This window comes from Sinohyriopsis cumingii, chromosome 3, assembly GCF_028554795.1.
Source record: "Sinohyriopsis cumingii isolate HCF-2022 chromosome 3, ASM2855479v2, whole genome shotgun sequence".
Lineage (NCBI taxonomy): Eukaryota > Metazoa > Mollusca > Bivalvia > Unionida > Unionidae > Sinohyriopsis > Sinohyriopsis cumingii.
The window spans coordinates 135,089,843-135,108,248 of record NC_142963.1 but is presented as its reverse complement, the minus strand read 5'-3'; the positions used below and the strand labels follow the sequence as shown (position 1 = coordinate 135,108,248).

The window sequence follows — 18,406 nt, the reverse complement described above, 5'->3', positions numbered from 1 at the left end:
TGATCCTAACAATATCCTCCTCACACAGATGGCCTATTTCTGTTGCAACCAGCCTAGGCATATACTAATGATCATGAAGGGACAAACATCAATATTATGGGCCTAATAAAAAACAACCCGCTTCCAATAGGTAGATCCCGACGTTTGCAGACGTGCAGGGACCAGTCTAACTCTGAAATCACCTTAAGACACTTATTTGGCACAATACCAGAAGTAGTTTCTCATGTATCAACAGATGTCACTTCACTATTTCTCTACACTCTGCCACAAGAAAGGCCTTTTTACTCAGCGACTGTCTTGAAGTCTTGGTTTCTAATTAGGGCGTTCTACGAGTCTAGTGAGTGACAGACCTCATCACTCTTCACCAGCTAAGTCTCAAGCATTACAGGGGACGTTCTCCAATACTATCATCTATTCTACAGCTTGTACCGATGCAAGTACAGAAGGCTGGGGAGCCCGCCTACTACCTATCTTTCAGGATGCAAGTAAAGCATGTTCTCCCCAGAAATTATATTTTTATATCAATAATTCTGGAGTGGACAGCTATTGTGAAAGCTTTTCACCTGTGGCAGAAATATTTGTTTGGCAAGAGAGTTCTCATTCTGTCCAACAAATCTATAGTGCTCACTTGTCTCAAACGACAATTAGGAACACAATCCTACAGTGGTGAATTATCCCCAACGACAATTAGGACCCATGTGTCCAGACGTTTGTATCATGGTGTGGAATGTTCTGAATTAGTGTTGTTGTCAACAAAGCCACATGTTAGCAATATCCCAGGATGCCTCAAATGTACTGGCTGAATCTGTGTCACGGAATAATCAACCAGTCAGAAGGAATTGTCTTTCCTTGCCTCAGTTCTCAAATATGTACCCTATGATCTGTACTGTTGATCTGTACACTTTTTTTTCCACTAAATTACGCCTTATGAGTAAATGTATTTGGATTGCACATTTTTGGTATATCCCTCTCCGAAAAAAATTAAGATTGTCTTTTCTCATTTTTATTAACATCCCATTAATCCCGTAGACCGTATTCTAGAAAAGACAACTTCAATGTAACTACGACATAAGAGAACACTTATCCGTAGACTTGCATGCACTTTCCTAACAGTATTGTTCTATTTATAGCAGCTACCCTATTTCCAAGAAACGTTGGTTTCTACTTCCAACTTTTGACCTCGGTTTCGATTTATAGCAGCTGTATGGCTTAGTTAGGAGAGAACAGACTGGTTTTCTAACTTTCAATCTTTGCAGATTCTTTGTTCTAATTCATATCTGTTACAGAACCAGTCTGTAGGTATTTGGTGGTAAAAGTCAAGTCAGATTTATTCTAGTCGATGCGTATGTTAGAGCACAAATATTTTAAAATAATTTCACAAATGGATTAGGAAAAGACTAAAACTGATTCAGAGAGGAATAGATGAATTACACAATACAGCTTTTCATTCTAGGGCAGCTTCATGCCCCTTGCAGGCTGTGTGGAAAGGATTTTAATATTGGTCATGGTCATAAAACTAGACCTTGACCTTGAATTGGCTCGTTTTACTTACTCCAGTACAAAGGTAACTTCTTTTTTACAGCAGAACTAAATTGTGGACACAAATTTTATAAATGCAGAGAAGTTATCTACCGTATTCTTAATAGAACATGCCCTAGCAGTAGAAGACTACATTGGTTCTTTGTTCAAATGGATGTTTCCTGAATCCAAAATTGCAGAAAATATGCATGTGCAAAAGCAAAATCATCTACTATTGTTAGGTGCTTAGCAGAAGATACTTCACTTAAAATTGCAGAAGTCATGAAAATTGGCCCATTTAGTATTGCAACAGACAGGAAAATGGCAAGGTCAGAGTGCTCTGTGTAAGAGAATTGTAAGAGGTTTTCAGCTGATACTGCATCAGTGATGACTGGAATTCATAATGGAGTTGCATTCTATATTTTGAAAAATGTCTCCATCATTGTACATATCAGGTTGTCACTGTCATATGATGCACCATGCTGCAGGAAAGGCTGCTGATAAATTAGAAGTATCAAGTTGGCACTCTACCTGATGATGTAATTCATGCAGAGTTTATTTTTTTCATTTTATTTCCCAGCTAAAAGACCCAGTAACTGGAAGATATAAATTTCTTCCTCTTCTTTGTCAGGTTATAGGTTGAAAGGAATATTGGTTCTTTACCATTCTAATGCTGACTGTGAGAGATGGTTCAGAATTGTTAACAAAACTAAAACTGAATTCAGATCCAGGCTCTGTGACCCAGCACATAGTGCTCTACTTGGATGCAAAACATTCATAATCTCAGCTGGGAAAGTAAGGTAAAGTATATTTTGAAATGCAGTATGAGAGGCTGTTGCTTTTTAAAGCTCAAAGTGTTACAGGAATTTACAAAAATTTAAAGCAGTAATAGATGTTAAAAGTCCAGAGGGATAAATAAATAATTTTGTACATCTGCTCATTGAGTTTTTATCATGTTATATGTGGATTACTCTTTTTCAGCTTGGATTACTCTTTTTGTCAACTTTGATTACACTTTTTCCTCACCAGGGGTTGGCATATATGTATTGGTGGGCCTGTTTGCGACAAGGTGGAATGCCAGACTCCCACCTTTGTCTCTCCCATTCCAGATTCAAAAGCTTGGTCAGTCGATGCCCTACCATTGGATTGGACCAACCTGAATGCATCCACCTACTAATATCGGACTCTAAAAGTGACAGATACATTACACCACTCAGATGGGCAGAGTCATGGATCAATGACCTCATCAATCTTGCATTGGAAACCTTGCAGAAAATTCGGGTTTTCCTTTTTCTACTCGTACCTGTCTGGAGCTCATGAACCTACCCATCTGGACCATACCAAACATGCCCTCAGACTTAACCAATTCTATCAACCAGTTGTGGAGAGAATTGCTCTGGCACGATGGCCTCCACTCTGAAAGCATATGAAGTACCTCCAGGCATCTGTTCCGCATATAGTTAATTTCCTCCTCTGGCTCTTAAAAAAGATAAAGTAAGCACTGAATATGATTAAAGGTTACCACTCCACGATTGCTAACTCCGTCACCTTTCATCATCATGGGAGAGAGAATATTGGACAAACTCAGGAATTATCCAACCTTCTTGCCATCTCTGTATATACATGGCCAACAATTTTAACCCTCTGTCCAAAGTGGAACCTATCTTGGGTATTAATCAGGCTGGACAAGACACCTTTTGAACCTATTTAAAGGGCACCTGGGGCGCTCCTTTTCCTGTAAGACTTGCTTCCTCATGGTATTAGCAGCAGCAGGCAGAATTTGCAAAATGCATGCCCTATCAGCAGACCCAAATTACATGCAAGGTCCGACAAGACAGGTCAGTCTTACTCGAGAGGGCATTCTCTTTCATTGCCAAGAACCGTCTCCCTTCCATGAGTAACCAAACTTTTGTCTTGAAACTTGTCCCATCTGGACACATCATCTGAAGGCTGGATTTGTGGGGGAAATTTTTTTCCCTTTTGAAGCTGCACCCCAACAGATGGAGTCCCCTCCTGTCGGGTTACCTAAAAGTTGTCTCGCATACATTACTGGACCACCTATTCTCCTAAGGTTATATGATTATGTCAAGTATTTTGAAGGAAAAAAACATTTTTTGTAGCAAAATACGTTTCTTTGAGAATACTTATCTAATCATAATAAACAAACACCCTCCCAGCATTCCTGCAGTTACATCCATACAGAGCATCCCTTCCACTCCAGTAGTAACAGGTATTTTTAAGCTTTGCCAGTCTTATACCCAAGGGGAGAGCACTCTGCCTGACCACCACATAGTTTGACAGACAACTTTTAGCTCCCTTTAGCAACAAGTAGTATCTGAGGGGGCTGGATTTGTGAGGTGGCAGTAGTTCTCCTAAGGTATAATGACTGGTTAAGTATTCTCAAATTTGAAAAAAAAAATTCCATAACTAAGTCTTGTTGAAGAGAGGGATAGAGTGATTCTGCCTTTAAACAAACAAAAGAAAATAGAAATCACACAAGTATTATCATGTTTCATTACATTATTTATAGTTAAAAAATGCAAGAAATACTGATAAATTTTTTCTTTTTCCCAGTCACTTTTAAATTTTTTCTTAACATGTTCCCATACAATGAATTATATACAGCACTTCCCAAACTACAACTTCTACTAGTCAGCCTCTGTTTAGTACTTGTGACCCAAATATACACATCCATGCAACATATTTTCTCAGGAACTAGAAACGTGTTTACTTTCACCATCAACCTACTGCTTTTATGCAGACTCTACAAAAAGCATGTGATGTTGCATTCTATACCCAGCAACTTAAAAAATTTAATAAAGTACAGTTCATGTGTATTTCTGGAACCCCACACATTGCGGTGGGGGCTTAATCCCCTCCACTTTCACTCCACGATGGAGCAACAAAATACCTACAAATCATGCCAGTGCATTTTCACTATGGAGCAGCTGATTGCCATTTGAACAGCTGATCAGTGAAGACCACCTATGGAAAGACCGAGACGTCATGAGTGATTTACAATCTAAGCAATCAGTGATTTATTTCGGTCCTATATATGGACAATAGAAATTAATTTAAAAGTCTTGTATAAATTTATAGACATGTGCATGAGTCAGCGAGAAACATGCTGTATTGATCTTTTCTTGAACAGTTTTAATTTATCTTGCTGTGTAAACATGAAAATTAATCCTCTAAAGTTTTGGCAATTAAATTCAGTTGATAACCAATTCTGAATTTGTAAACCATGTAATGACCCAGTCACAAGGTAAACATACATATTTGTTCAATGTGAAGGTTTGTTTTTGGGGGGTGGGGGATGTATTTTAACAAATGGCTGTTGTCTGGAATTTAAATGTACATACCTTGGAGGATTAGTTTTCATGTTTAAAACAATAAGATAACCTTACACCATTCAAGAGAATGTCAACAAGGTCTTATCAAGTCAGTGCTTAACTTTGTTCAGATTTGTTTAAATAAAGTAAAATAAAAAGTACAGTAGTATTAGTATAGTCTATGAGGCATTGTGACTGTTAATATTGCCTAACATTTGATTTGGCATTATGTTACATTATCATCATTAGAACTACGATATGTGCATAATCATCTGATAATGAAGTAGATAAATTGGTGCCTCTCTCTCCATTAACCTTTGAATAGCATGCTTGCAAGGGTCATACACAGTAAACCACACCCATTTGATAGAGACCACATCCACTCCATAGTGGTCATCCTAGACGACACGAAAGCATAGTGTGCAGAGCAATTCTCCACAAGCCACTGTGGCAACTCTGTGAAGAGAGACAGTGATGGAATGTTTTCTTGATTTTCTCAGCTTTATCCAACCCCACCACAATGCATGGGGTTCCGAAAATACGAGTGAGGTGCACTGTAGGATTGCTAGTTTGGTCATGCGACAAGCTCAATATTGCTGTTAAATATGTAACATTATATTATTTATATTATTTAATATTACCAAATGGGTTGGTGAAAATGATGAGAAAGTGTAATCACTTAAATATTTTGGGTAGGAGCAGAAACGGTTATTTGTTACTGTACCTTCTTTCAGTCAGATGACATTCTGCAAAATATTCCTTAATGCCAAGTGAATATTGTTTATCAGTTTTAGTTTAAAAAACTTCATTTTGACCAAATGATCTTTTTTAAGAAGTTGATACGAGTACAAATAAACATTGTGTTGCCAAAGAACACTGACCAAATGCATATTTATACAGGGTTTAGCAACTGATCCAGTAATGTGAAAGGACTGAAAATGTCAATAACCATTCAAATAGCACTGAATGTTTGGAAACCAAAACTAATAGCTGAATGCTGACTGCATATCTTAAAAGGCATCTTCACTAGCCAAAGATTCTTTTGTATAAAAAAAGCCATTCAATTTTTCAAATAACTAATTCAAGGACCTCTACTTTGATATCACAGTAAAGAATTTTCTTTTTTATTCCTTTATCTTTTATGACCAGTCTATGTATGCATGTTTGTATGTAATTTATGGTATGTCAACACAATACTGGCTATATTATATAGTGATGTGCAAATTTTGAAAAGGATAAAGGCTTAAAGGGTCATTCAAAGTGACTGATGCTCTACTGTCCAAAACGAAGAGCAGGTTACAAATTTGCCTTGTAGCTTTAAATAGATCTTACCCACGGCCTGATGTACATTGCCAAATTGCTTACGGACAAACAACAAAAGCGAGTGTTCATATTTTGATGCTTACCTGTACTCTGAATGATGCATTGTACTCAGTGAACCATGTTGCTCTGCTCATATCAATGTGTACAAAAATGCTGAAAGGTAATTATACCCCAAGAATATTGACCTCTTCAGTTACAACTTAGCAAACATGGTATAGTTTTAACTTAAATGATAACTTAAACGATGTTACGATGTTTGTCTGTATGGGTTTAAGACATTGCTCATGTGGAGCTATTATCAATCACAAGCTCATTGTGTGTGGTGTTAGATCTGCCTAATTCCTAACCTGCCCTATTGCCTGAAGTCAAGTCAAAACCTTATTATTTATTAAACTGCTGAAAGTTTAAATTACCTCTGACATTCTTTTGCTATCCCAAATTAGCCACTGTGGCAGCCATATTGGATAAAACTCAGCTCGTTTTCATTTAGGACAAACTGGACACCATTGAAAGATGAGGAGAAAACCCCATGTTGATATGAACATCCATTCAGGAGAATTACTGCCAATAGTTTCAGTATGTTTATTGTGGCAGCCCTAATTTAAAAGTCAGATCTTGACCATTTTTATTCAGGATCAACTAGATATCATAATTCATCTTCTGGTGGTATCAGTTTCCATTTAGGAGAAGTTTCAATAACAAGCTTTTAAAGATGGCTGCCACTGTCGGTCATACTGGATGCCAGATCAGCACTATTTTCATTTAATACCAACAAGATACAACCAGCAAGGCATAAGAAGTCTTCAAGTGGAAACCCAATGCTAGTATGCTCTCCATCTAGGAGGAGGAGTGATTAGATTTTCATTATGTTCATTGTAGCAGCCATATTGGATATCAGATGAGCACACTATTTATTAATGAACAACATGCTTCACTCTGGCCACAACATAAAACCACATGCAGACATCACTTTCCATTCAACAGAATAGTAATATCAAAAGCTTCAATGGATGTCAGATTGGCACCACTTTCATTTACATGTACTACCAACCAGACATCATACAAAAATCTTCTGGTAAAACGCCCAATGATGGTATGACAAAGTCTTTAGTGAAAATTCCATGTTAATATCCATTTGGCTGGAGTAGCAATAACAAGATTCACAAGGCAGCCTCTGTGGTGGCCATATTAGATGTCTGAGTGGTATCATTTTTATACAGGTTCAACCAGACAGCAATAATAAGATTTTAAAGAGGGCTGCCATTGCAGACACATCGATGACATCAGCACCCTTTTTATTTAGGACGAACTAGACATCACAAAGTCATTTAGTGAGGCTTCGATATTTATATGACCATTCGTTCAGGTGGAGTAGCAATAACAGTGTGGTTACAATGGATGTCTGAGAGGACCAACCAAACCTCCTAAGACGTCTTCTGGGGAAAACCACAGTCGATATGACCTTTCATTCAGGAGAAGAGGCAACTCGATTTTCACGATGGGTGCTACTTTGGTTGTAATTCCATTACAGAAGACATTTCAATAATTTTTAACGGCTAAAACAATAAACAAAAATGTTTTGTGAAACATGTTTATTGTACAGATAATATAAAACTATACAAAATAATAGAACTTATCAGCCTTGCCCTATCTTGTTTGGAACCAAGAAGAGGACACTTCATGACCCATCATTCACACAGCATAAACTAGAAAAAAAAAAGAAACATTTATTTAACACATTAACTTGACAGAAATATGCCGTGTACACCTAGCTGACATAAATTCCCCAGTTCATATTTGATCTGATTAATATATTGGCAAAATGAATCAAAGTATCAATGATACCAATCTCGAGGAAATGACTACAAAAGATGAAAGAAATGTTTAATACTGATACAAATTTTGTACCAAACAATGACACGATCAGTCAATATATTTAACGTTAGCATATTTACCAAGTCTGGTTACATTTAGGTCAGAAATACCATTCCTTAAGTGAAAATCTGATTCAAGATTACCTCAGATACAAGATCACATTTTTAACATGTGGATCTCACTTATAATAGTCTTCATTAGAGATTTTAGATGACTGAAGTCTACATATATTTATCAAGCTAAATCAAAAATCAGAAGAAATAAAATACAGTCCCCAGACTGACAAAACATGTCCATATATTTTAAGTCAAAACTAAATCAGATGGTCTCCAGGATGATAACAAGCTTTGCCAATCAGAAATGATCTGAGAAACCTGTCAAATGTTAGTTTGAAGAATGACAGTGAGTGGAACTTAGATGTACAATGAGGCAGATTAGTGCAGTTAACAGAAACTTGTATCACACCAGCTTACTGGCTTGAAGAGAACACTACCAAGGTGTCGTCTCGATAAGGCTGCACTCCAAATGTTGGAAATCTACGTATTCCCCGTACCTTGTGGAAACCCAATTGTTTAACAGAGAGACTGATGAGGTTTGCACAAAAAGACCAGATTCCAAAGCCCCTTTATTAATAGTTCTTTTTAAAATATTGTATGCATTCATCTAAACACAAAATCATATTTACATTTGAAGATCACATATTTTAGCATATGAAATCATTTCTGATTTACTCCTTTTCCTTAATAACAACTTAAATTTGTCTTACTGATGTTTAAACCGCTTTTTTGCAAGTGGTCTGCTCTTTTTCACTTCTTTCAGTTACAATAATTTTTTTATCCAGCCTTAAAATTTTAGCTGGGGGTTCATCCATTGTTATTAAGGTTCGATGGGTTAATATTAGTAGTGCTCAGTCGTAATATCAAACTTGAATAGATGACAGCTTTGTGATTGAGATGTAATCACTTAACATCGGCCGAAAAAACAACAAACATTACAAGTCTTGAACACTATCAATCGAATCCCTCAAACGATTCTCTCTTGCTGGTTTAACAGACAATGACCTTATTCACCCCCAGGCAATACGGATTAACTCTAAAGACAAACAAAATATGTGACCACTACATCAAGTTTGGCATTACAATGGCAAGTTGTGACATGTACATTAGCCTGGTTTACAGACTGCAGCTTCTATCACTGGTAGCCACAATCCTATTTTTTAATGTTGTTTTCATCAGAACAATCATTGGTAATCAAGCGATTGTTGTAACCATTGATTACATATAGGTCAGTGGTGTCTGTCAATGTTCTCGCAATATGGTCATTCATAGGAATGCTGGGTCCTACTTGTACTTATGATCAACAATGTTGTTGTGTTTTTTAGAATGGTCGTTGTTACTGGGATTAAATAAAGGTCAGTGGAGTTTATCCTTGTTTTCGTGATGTGGACATTCATAGCAGTGCCGAAATGCATATTTTGCCATGACATCACGGCGCTGGTCACATTCAGCAGGTGGTTGCTCACGACAGTTTTTATATAATAAAGCCAATCTGTGCATTATGATTGTGGTCGGAAATGACAGGTGGTCGCTTATAGCAAAGGTCACTCAGGGCTGTTCCATTAAAACATACACGGGACCCTGGGAAGGCACATTTAAAGTGGGTAAAGTGGGGAACTCACCCATAGATGCAATTTAGAATTTTCTTATTATTTTAATATGAACGCTGTAAAAAAAACAAGTACCCTGGCATATATTTTTCAAAAACTGCCTTCCCTGGGTACCATGTACGTTTAAATGGTGCAGCCCTCATAACAGTTTTTATTTCACTCATTTTGATATAGCCCATAATGTGTTAATAATGTTATTAAAGCCAACCATTTTAGAATATCAAATCATTTTATCAGATTATGTTTGCCATAAAAAAACATATAAATGAAAATGTATGAATATATGTAAAAATTTCTCAAGTGATACAGCTTAATGGTACTTTTAAAGTGACTGGTAATTGTGACAGGATTCATTTTTTGAAACAATTTTATAGATGGGAAGTAATATTTTCAAGAGTAAACATCTAAACTTGGGAAATCGAAATCATAAACAATTTTTTTCTTTATTTTTAAAAAAAATTTCCTTGCTGATTTTATGACTTAAATATCACCTACTGAATATTCAACCACATTCAGCTGGATATGTCTGCAACCATTGCAGGAATCATTATTGTGATGCAACTCCTGCTGCTAATTCTGCTACTGCTGCCTCATCAGCAGCTGCCATCTGACGAGCAATATATACACCCAGGGCAAATAGGGCTGTACTCTTCACTATCTTCCTGTAATAATAAACAACAAAAGCTCCATTTAGAACAAACTGAGGGTCATCTGAGCAAATTAGGAAAAAATTTACCATTCATTAAAACTTTTAATCGAGTACATGCAGCATTGTAATGGATTACTTGCTCTACCAGTGCCACTTGCAAAGACCAGCTCAAACCCTGCACTGAAAAACAAAATACCACATTTCTGGGCTTGTAAAATAGACATATCTGCTCCTGCCAGTTCCACCAAAATCCCCAAACTTTAGTCTCTTAGATAAGGCTGGCAAATAAGTGATGCTCAATAAATGAGAACAAATGTACTCTGTAAAACAAATGTTTTTCAGGTCAGCTGCAGGTTTAAACAATCAGTAATGGCAGTGATTTTTAATGATCATAAATGTCCCTAAGCCTAAGTCTGTGAGGGTAATGATGGATTCACTGACTGATGTCAGCTGCCTACATCCTTGGGGTCACACTACCAGGTGAAGTGGTGACTAAGTTGCCTTAAATAATGAAAACTTCACCTTCTTCTGTTAGGAAAGTGAGAAAAAAAATTATTTTGCCCAGTGATTTTTTAGATGTACTTTGAGTGACCGTACCTTCTGAGATGTTCCCTCACCTTAGTCAGTTATTTCCTGTGCTGTCTTGTAGCTCAAGGCAAAATGTAGGCATCAAGCCATTAAATACTAGTGTTGATATCAAATTGTGCCAACAAACTCTTGCACATTCACAGACATGTGTTTTGATAGCTGACTGACCATTAACCCTTACAGAAAGTAAATATTTGATGATAAAAACACAATCTGTATTTCTAAATTTAAACAATAGTATGTAAATAGCAATTTGTTTTAAGGACAGAATCGGTGATCTGAAAATTGTATCTGCTGCGTGTGCATTATTTTCTTCATAAAATCAGTCTGAAACCAAAAGTGAAACTGTCAGGGCCAAATTTGAAAATATTAAATGAAAGTTGGAATATTTGTAAAAACAAAAATTAATGCACATTCTATTCTCAATATATTTAATTTGAGAACAATGACCTGAAACCTGTTGGTCTCGCAGCAACCTGGAGAAAACCAGATTCATCAGGTAATGAGCACATGTCAGTGATGTTTTAGTAAGTATTACATGACTAGTGAATCTGGCTTGAATCCAGATTTGTCTAAGACGCTGTGACAGTGACAGGCCATTGTTCTCAGAATAAACATTTTGAGAAATTTCTTTTTTTCTATAAGCATGATGTGACTTTCTTTTATATTATTGATCAGTTTTCCTACAACAATAGTAAAAATGGGTTATTTGTTTATAGCACATGACTATTGGACCTCTTATGTCATGGACATGTAGCTTGCGAGAGTTAGGTAGTCAAGTGACTAGCAATGCAAATGGCGAGTTCCTGGACAAAGTTCATCAACATTGTAGTTTCAACTTGTCTGTCAACGGATTAAACAAATAATGTCATACTTGCAATTCCTGGGAAAATAAATCATCTTCCTATTGATTTCATGCATGATGTAAGGTTGTTAAATTTGCTAGGCCTGCTAGAAAGTGGCAATCCTATTCCAACACTGCATGGTGTCGGCAAATCACAATTTTCAATAAGCAAATGATTCTGACCCTTCACCAAAACATTAATGCCCAAATATTAAAAATGGGGTGAGTAGGGTCAGAGGAAATGCTAGTCCTGCAATGTAAGACATATCATAAGATATTTTTGTTCTGGTACTATGTCTTACCGCCTAAATAACGGCCTTGTGTAGCATATTCCCAAGTTGACTGAAAGGAGAATGTGAGGTAAAATTTTCAGGAATAACTCACACACTTTGCAGCCCATATCAACACTTATCCACAAATATAAATCTAACTGCTTCTACTTTTCTGTTTTGTTTGTTTGTTGTTGTAGGGTTTAACACCATTTTTCAGCACAAGATAGGCTATACATGGCAGCCAGTATTAATGGTGAGGGAAGAACCCGGGAAAACCCCGGAAAGAACCACCGACCCACGAGAAGCTACTGGCAAGCTTTCTCACATACCCACATTGGCTGAATCCGAGACTCGAAACCCACGCAGACAGAGGTGAGATGGCAGTGATCCGTAACGGAGAGCGCTTTTTAGACCACTCGGCCACTCGGGGCCCCACTTTTCTGTCTTTATCCTAATGAAATCATAATCTGACAGTAGTAAATGGTGCATTTTCATGTTCTGTTCAGCTGTATGGAATGTAATGTAAGCTGGATTGACAAAATCGGACTAGGTTGAAGAATGTTTCTTTAACAAAACGAACAAAGACATATTACTACTGAAGAAAGTGTTTAGACTGCTTCATTTCAATCAAGATATTTACCATCCTTTAACCAACTTCGGCATTCCATGCTTCCATCGCATTAAACCAATGGAAATGTAGGTCAATGGAACTTAAAAACATGTCCATTTGCTTGTGCGAGAATTTGAATTTATTTGAAAAAAAGACACCAGAGTAAGTAAAGTCTGCCTAAATCAGCACGACTTTAATTTGTGGAAAAGTTTCAATATGTGCTGCCAAGTGTGTGAGATTTTCTTGAAAATGTGGTCTCTTGTTCCAATGTCGGTTTCATGTGGAAGAGGCTTATTTATGTATCGAGATATACAATGTGCCAAGGAAATTATGGTACTTATCTTCGTTTCATAGGAGTAGGGTTGTATTATAGCAACCCCAGTCATTTTTTTTATATTGAAATAACTGCAAACACTTGCTTTCTTCATATAGATCTGTTTAACAGCATTCCAAAACAGTTTATTGTTTTAAAATATCTCTATTAGAAAAAAAGTTATGTAACTTTTAAGTTCCAAAATATTTACAAATTTCTAGAATTTGTGTCTTATGTAAATGTATTCAGATTATGTGGCAGTCGCAGAACCGAAGTAAAATTTGATTTCTATAAAAATGTTATAACTTTCTTATTTGTTGAGTATTATTATGAAATTTGATATTCTGATTGCATTTATCCTGCTGAATGCAGTACTCTCATTAAATATGTTGTCTGACTTCAATATTTTCATTTACAACTGAAAATCATATAAAGATTTCACAACTTTTATGACAGTTAACTTAATACAAACATTAGCAAGAGTTCATATGTAAGTAAAACAACTTTAAAACCAACAAAAATGCAATGTTTATTCATAATTGTGATTGAAACAACGTTGCAAGACCTAATTTAAAACATACTGTGATGTTAAACAATATCACTAATTCCCTGTATAGAAGAAGAAAAAAATGAAGAATTGACAATAAAATGTACTGTAAACACAAAAAACCAGTATCCATGCACAACACATACATTTTATATTCCAGCTAGAGACCATGCTTTTATTAAAAGTATGCACATTTAAAGTTTTCATACTGCCTTCCAATTTCATTGAACTGTTTGATGATCCATTGTCGACCTTAATTTAGGCAATCGGGAATGAACTTGTTTGTCAGAATAAACTGCTTGTCAACAATTTGTGTGTCTACCCTACAAGGCCACTGAAAGTACCCTTCCTTTCTGCATGGTGACATGAACTTCACACATGCTGTTTCATCATCCTTTACTTTTTCAACAATACCAGGATACCAGGAGTCCTGATAAGCAATTGCCACATACTCATTTTCTCTGAACACGTGTTTTAATCCTATAAACATTATGTCATGAGAATCATCTGAAACTTTGTGTGGATTCTTTTTCCCCCTTTCAGTAGCAGATCCTTTCCTTTTCTGGCCTTTCTTTGTGACCGTTTCTTTGTGCATTTTAGACACATCATTTTTTTCATTTGATATGTGGTCTTGTCGCATTTCCCGACCACCTTTTCTTGCCGAAAGCAGAATGTTGTGATGATTATCAGGCTTCATTTCACTTAGCCACTTCATCATGGGAATTCTGTTCCGTTTCAACAACTGTACTGATGTATGGTGGTGCATTGATGCATTAGGTCGCCTCCTCTGACTGCTGTCCAGATCACCAAAGTGATACTCACATCCAAGATTGGTAAGATGAGCAAAATTTGTTCTCTGTTCTTCCGTTTCACTGATCATTTCAGCATCGACATGGAACTTTTCACCATCAAGAAAGTCTATCAGCTGTTTGTCGATTACTGCAACCATAGCCGAGGCAACAGTTACGATGGTCTTCAACAACAGATCTCTGGTCTCTTTTTTTTTATTGAAAACAGACAGTCAGCTAATCTTTGATGATGATTGACCTTTCCAATATCTAAGGGGTCGTTTGGTGACCAATGTTCATTTTGGTTCAGAAGATGAGTGGGTGTTTCCATACACTGTTGTAAAAATTGTTTCATTTCCAGAATATGTTGTGAAAGGTCAAGATAAATTACTTTGCCTGTGGTGATGAGATTCCAGTATGGCCCTGTCAACTTCATGAAAAATAGACCAAAGCACTGTAAAAATGTACAGACTATGTCAGACTTTAAATCCATTAATACAGATTTTAGCTTCAGATTGGGACTGTCCAATGTTTCAATAACTTTTATAAAGTCCTGTCTATGGATAAATACTTCAGCTGAAGTTTCAAATACTGCATTAAACCTGTTGTCTCTGTGATTTCCTATTACTGACTTAATACCATTTGCCATGCAGTGTGCATCCCACCTGTCCCGTATTCCACTGTGGTCACCAGCTGGTCCAAACACTTCTGATGTTGTACGAACAACCCACTCAGTGACAGTTTCTTGTTTACTCCAATACTGAAACAGTGGTAGAGCATCACGTCCAACCGGCCCCACTGAATTGACTAGTTTAGTTTCTAATTTTTTAATGCCAGGTTTGGTGTAGCTATGGAAGCCAAGAAGCACATGAGCCATACAGTAGAAATGATGAACAATACCCTTGTCCCCTTCAAAGTCTTTCAGAACATCATCATGCCATTCTTCTAACAACATACTGGCCAATTTTTCATTGCTTGCTCTATCACTCATTGTGTAAGATAATTTCTCTAAAGACCGGGCCACAAATGTTGCTTCATCTTCTGTTTCTTCCTTGACCAAGTTTGCATGAAGTTTACCGAGCTCTTTCAGGTGGTTCTTCGTAACATTATTTATGGAAATTGCATTCTCTTCATAAACTCAATCAAACCCTAAACTGATCACATCACCACTGTCAAGTGTTATAGAAGTGTCCACAATTTTCTGCTTTTTCCATGTTGTGCCATCCCTACCTAAGCCCCAATTTTCAGCTTTATTGAGTTTTTCTGAATTAAATGTTTTTGCTATGTAATGTCCTTCATCGACTATTGCTTGAGTGGTTGTTGGGTTTGGCAAATCTGATCTGTCAAAACTTTTTTCTAAGATATGTCTTAACACAGACTGAATTACTGGAGACACTTTCTCAACAGCAACTTCTAACCCAACCAGTTCAATCACACAAAGACGAACCTCGTGGCTATAGCTTCCATCTTCATTTTTGGTCTTTATACTTTCATTTATAATTTCATCAACATCTTCAAGTTCTGCTACTCTGTTCTCCTTGTCTAGTATTTGAGATCTAATCATTTCACAGTTGTCACATTTGGCATTACATCTTTCAGCATCATCAGGTACTAAAGAGTCTCTCTCTTTCAATTTCAAGCGAAGACTTTTAATTTCAGTTCTTAAATAACTGTTGCTTTTCTGAAGGGACAAGATCTTTGATTTCTCAATATTTCTTTTCTCAGAAATAACTCTTACTTGCTCTGTCAATACAGTAATTTTGTCAGCTGATACCCTCTGTCTCATCTTTAACAGGAAATGCCGGTCAGTTCTCTCACTTGAGCATCTGGTAGAGGTAGCAGTCACAGAGTTGACGTTTTATCAACAAAGTACAATGAAATCTGTGACAACACGAAATCACCTTATATATTTATAGTACATTAAGATGATTTATTGTAAGGTACTTTACTGACAAAACTTTAGACTCCTCTAGTAGCAACTATATATTCAATGAATATAAATATCGTTGCTACTGCTACCTGTAACCAGCAGTTTGTTTTTATTATTACTCTTACAAAATACATGTAGTATAAAACCTGCTTGATACCTTTGGATACGAAATTATTGTAGTAGGTAAAAAGATTAATACAAATTTATACTTGTATCTTCACAGACGAGATGTTATTGCTTTCTGTCTGAAGAATAAGACCCCCCACCCTGTAATAATTTAAAAGAAACTTTTGAAGTTTTTAAGGTTACTCACAGCTCAGGCTGTTATAGCATCCATACCCCTTTCATAAACATCTTCATTTGTCTGTGAGTTTATTGTTATTTTACACTGTTCAAAAATAAGTTAATAGTGTTATGACAAAAAATGCCAGCACAATCCAACTATGCAATAAAGCAAATGCGAAATAAATAAATAAAAATAAAAAGTATATGCAGTACTCTATTTAAATTTTAACTTTTCACGGGAAATATTTGAGAAAAATAAATATTTTATGTCAATATTTTTAGATGAATTAGTCTAAACAAATTCTAATACAGGCAGGCATTTAAAAGGAATAAATACCTGGATTGTCTTGTTACATTGTCCTTATAAATTTCTTTTGAAAAGTAAGGAGGCAGAAGTTACCAATCTCTTTTGTTTTTCACTTTCACATGAATAAAACATGAATAAAAACATGCTTTAAACAAAATATCGCTTTTGGATTGGACATACAGTCATAACTGTAAATTCTGAGTAATTAAAGCTGCAAATTCAGGACTGGCTGAGGCACATTTCCTCAAAATTTCCCTTTATATACCACATACATCTGTAAATCATGCCTCAAGAACAGTCTGGTTATATTCTCTAGTGACTACTTCATTAATTAACCGAAAAAATTCCATTACTGGATTTATTTTCAAATCTCTCTACAAAAATAGTAAGATAGTGGCACTGGGCCCGACTGAAGCGCACTCTAATTACGTTTTTATCGCTATATTCAAATTCTTTTATTGCACGATCATCCTCCATTTAAGCTTGAGGAATCATTGCCTCACGTGTGAAGGATTTAATTCTGGGATTTACAGTCGACTTGATTCTTTCTGTACAAGTGCACTGATTTTTTTAATTTAATTTTTACCAGAAGCATGAATCGAGTGCGACCCTAGAAGTCTGTCAACTCGAAAACAAATAACGCTACCAATTTTAAGAGAAATTAATGTTTTCCTTCTAACAAAATTACCAGTCGCTATTTTCTATTAAAATAAAAGAGATCAAAATCTTCACCATTTCAATGGGTCATTCCAAAAACTTGTTATAAAAGCAGCTGCTCCCATTCTCTTGTTTTTCACGCGTGTCACACTTTTCTCTTTAGTGTGTATCGGTAAATTAAGACCGGAAAGCTATTAGCACTCGGAGCATCCTCTACCTTGTCCGTTGCATTCAAGACAAACTGCGACAAACTTCTTAAGTTCCAGCTTACAGTGGGTAGTAGTTGTTTTTGTTCTAGGGTTTAACGCCATTTTCCAGCACAAGATAGGCTATACATGGCGGCCAGTATAACTGGTGGAAGAAGAACCCTGGAAAACCCAGGGAAGAACCACCGACCCACGAGAAGCTAATGGCAGGCTTTCCCACGTACCCCCTGCTAACAGTCGGTAGTAGTAATGTGGGGCGATGTAGGGACAATGGGACTTTCATGTTAAAATAGGGTCCTGGCACTCTGGGGACAATGGGAATTTAACATGGTGGGTCTGTCTAGGGACAATGGGAATTGAACATAGGAGATTTATGTAATATAGACAAGACTTACATTATATATATATATATATATATATATATATATATATATATATATATATATATATATATATATATATATATATATATATATATATATATATATATCCCATTTAAAAAAAAGAAATTAGGCAAGAAAGTTAATTTCTTTTCGAAGCATATGAATGGCCCTGAAAAGGGCCTTTGGGTTTATGTTATCCTTATTCCTTGTTAACACAGAGGGAAATGCTTAGGTCTTCTTCTTTTCCTTAATCTCTGTCTCACTTCTGGACCGTAAAATAAAACTATCTTTAAACATCGTTGCCTCTCCACGC

The 18,406-nt window shown here is 36.3% G+C and overlaps 1 long non-coding RNA gene and 1 pseudogene across 1 annotated transcript; both read right to left on the bottom strand.

Moving 5' to 3' along the window:
- Positions 1–7,750: 7,750 nt before the first annotated feature.
- On the bottom strand, positions 7,751–17,735 carry LOC149803916 (uncharacterized). The gene is made up of 3 exons (XR_016420275.1): positions 17,580–17,735; positions 10,210–10,376; positions 7,751–7,879 (listed from the first exon to the last, which is right to left on the bottom strand). It is a non-coding gene; the product is annotated as an uncharacterized LOC149803916 (long non-coding RNA).
- LOC149803917 (uncharacterized) lies at positions 13,507–16,549 on the bottom strand (annotated as a pseudogene).
- Positions 17,736–18,406: the final 671 nt, after the last annotated feature.